The sequence below is a fragment of the Apodemus sylvaticus genome, chromosome 22 (assembly GCF_947179515.1).
Source record: "Apodemus sylvaticus chromosome 22, mApoSyl1.1, whole genome shotgun sequence".
NCBI classification, from domain to species: Eukaryota; Metazoa; Chordata; class Mammalia; order Rodentia; family Muridae; genus Apodemus; species Apodemus sylvaticus.
This window is the reverse complement of record NC_067493.1, coordinates 53325266-53328151: the sequence shown is the minus strand read 5'-3', so window position 1 is coordinate 53328151 and position 2886 is coordinate 53325266. Positions and strand designations below refer to the sequence as shown.

The following is a 2886-nucleotide window of genomic DNA, read 5'->3' as shown; positions in this document are numbered from 1 at the left end:
TATCATTCCCTATTCAGAGGGCCCTTAACTGTGTGTGAGTAGAGAAACAGAGCTGAGAGCGAGCGAGCGAGCAAGCGGGCGTGCTTATCCTCCTTTCTGTCGTGATTGAGAATGGGATATATCTATTTAAAGTTTCTGCCTTGACTTCCCTGCAATGGCGGAGTATAACCTGGAGTCACAAGCTGGGATGAACTCCTTTATCCTCTAAGTTGCTTTTTGTCAAGGTATCTGATCACAGCAGATGGAATCAAGCTAGGACACACAGGTATTCACTCTCTCTGCTTCCCAGCTTTTGCGAAAGCTGTTCTCCCTCCTCAACTTAAGGGGCTGACAACTCTGAAACCATGAGCCAAAATAAATCCTTCTTGCCTTAAAGTGTTTGGATATTTTGTCATAGCAACTAGAGGTCTAACTAACCTAGGGACTTTTACACTTCGCTTGGGAAAAGATTTCCTTCAGGAGGAACAGGGTGGTTGAAGAGTGTGGGTGGAGAGGAATAGCCTGGAAGGGAGCAGCTAGTACTGTCTGCTATGTGTTGATAATCAAGCATGGACATACTAGCTGAAGAACGGCTGTGTGAGACAATGCGTGAACATGTACCCGTGTACATGCTTGAACATGCGGTGTGTGAGTTGTGCGCATGTACATGTGCATATGTGTTTGTGCATGTGTGTGTGTGTATGTGTGAGAGAGAGAGAATGTGTGTATGAGTATGTGTGTGTGTGTGTATCTGTGAGTATGTGTGTGTGTGTGTGTGTGTGTGAGAGAGAGAGAGAGAGAGAGAGAGAGAGAGTATGTGTGTGTGAGAGTGTGTGTGTGTGTCCCTGTCAGGTTGAAAGCACAGGTAAGTGTGATCTGCTTCTCCTTTGAAACCTCTTTCTTGTCGCTAGCATCACCCAGCTTCTCCACAGTTCTTTGGGCCATTTGCAAAACCAGTAGAATCAATTCACTTTCTTTTCACTATCTATTCATCTCCCTTGCTTCTTCTACACCTGTTGTAAAATATGAGTGAGGCATATTTTTAAATTATTTATTTATTTATTATATATAAGTACACTGTAGCTGTCTTCAGACACTCCAGAAGAGGGAGTCAGATCTCATTATGGATGGTTGTGAGCCACCATGTGGTTGCTGGGATTTGAACTCAGGACCTTCAGAAGGGCAGTGGGTGCTCTTAACCGCTGAGCCATCTCTCCAGTTCCCAAAGCCAAATTTTTTTAAAGACCTGAAAAATAATCAAGGAAGTTGGTATCGGACTCCCCTGGACTAATGATTGGAAAGATGCTATGTGGTTAAGAGTGAGTGCAACTTTTCCTGAGGCCTGAGTTCAAATCCTACCACCAACATGGGTAGTTCACTCTGGCTCCAGGGGATCTGATGCCTTCCCCTGGCCACTAGGGGCACCAAGCATGCACACGACACATACCCATACATGCAGGCACTCACATATACACATAAAAGTAAAAACAGAGAAATTTTAAAAGTAATTAAAGAATTTTATTAAAAAAAATTCCCTGGACAGCTAGGTTAAAAATGCAGATTCCAGTTCCTTGTGTTAAGCCTACCAAATTAGATTCTCTGGGTGGGACCCGAGCTTTGCATGTTTACTAAGGCCCCTCAGGTAATTACAATGCACTTATCAGTTCAAGCACATTGCATTAGGTTAGTGCTTCAAGCTTGGTTGCTTATTAAAATTACCTGGAGAGCAAAATAGAGCATCATAAAACATAAGTGTCACACACACACACACACAGACACACACACACAAATAAGTAAAGATGCAAAAAAGGAAGACTTAGAGGGAGGACTTGTCTCTCCTATCACCGGTGTCTAAGCATGTCTTACCCATGACACACATGGGTAACAAATACACCCTCTCCCTCTCCCCCCTTTCCTTTCCCCCTCCTCCCTCTCTCCCTCTCCTTCTTTGTAGTTGCCATTTTTAAAAATTATTTTCGTCCCTTTTAGCCATTGTGCTAAGGGAGAGATGACATCACATCTGAAAGCTGACATTTTTCAAAGTGTATTAAAAGGAAACCCAGTATAGTACATGTCAGATTGATCTTTGTATCTCGTGAGCTGATTGGTTCTAGTAAAAAGACAAAAATCAGACACACAAAAGCTCAGGTGTATCTCTGTGCTAGATAGAGCAGGCTGCTGCTAAATGCTGGCTGTCCAGGTTAGGAAACTAAAATAACAAACCTGGCTACCAGGGGGTCTCAGTGTGTAGCTCCGGGAGATTTCCTGCAAGACTCGGTTCAGCCTCAGCGCTGAAAGTGAAAGCATCTGCAATGTCTGCCCGGCTCCCTGCAATCTTCCTGGTGCAGCCAGTTTCACTTTCGCCATTTTGTCTAAACTTAGCGGTTCTAGATAGTAACATTCTCGAATGAAGTTGAAACAACTATTTAGTTCAGGTCCCAGTCTTATTTCTGATGGTAAGACTTAACTCATTCCCACCTAGCTGACCTATGTTAGCTAAATGGACCGTGAGCGACAAAGCAGTGGCCTGGCGTCCGGCTTCCACCGTGACCGGTTTGAAAGGAAGCAAGGGCAGCAGGTGAAGGCAAGGGTTCATGTCACCCCGAACTTAAATGCCCAGCTGCCTGGAACATGACCAGCTTTTCCTCTTGTGTCATGTGACTCAGCTCTGGAGACTTTACCCTTGCTTATGACATTAGTAAGACCTTGAGCGATTTCCCTTAAATTTCTCTGCTTTATTTTTTCCTCTGTCGTGAACTGGCAGAGAAAGAGGTCTATTATATGACAAGGGGGCCGTGCCGAACAGCCCACAGAGCTCAGGTATCGGAGAGTGGCTCAGAGCCATCTGCAGCACTGATTAGCAGGAGGCTGCTGAATACTAAGTTGCAGACAGCAGCCCGGTGCTGA

At 44.7% G+C, this 2886-nt stretch overlaps 1 long non-coding RNA gene across 1 annotated transcript; it reads right to left on the bottom strand.

Moving 5' to 3' along the window:
- Nucleotides 1-1016: 1016 nt before the first annotated feature.
- On the bottom strand, nucleotides 1017-2518 carry LOC127672932 (uncharacterized). The gene is made up of 2 exons (XR_007975043.1): nucleotides 2203-2518; nucleotides 1017-1225 (listed from the first exon to the last, which is right to left on the bottom strand). It is a non-coding gene; the product is annotated as an uncharacterized LOC127672932 (long non-coding RNA).
- Nucleotides 2519-2886: the final 368 nt, after the last annotated feature.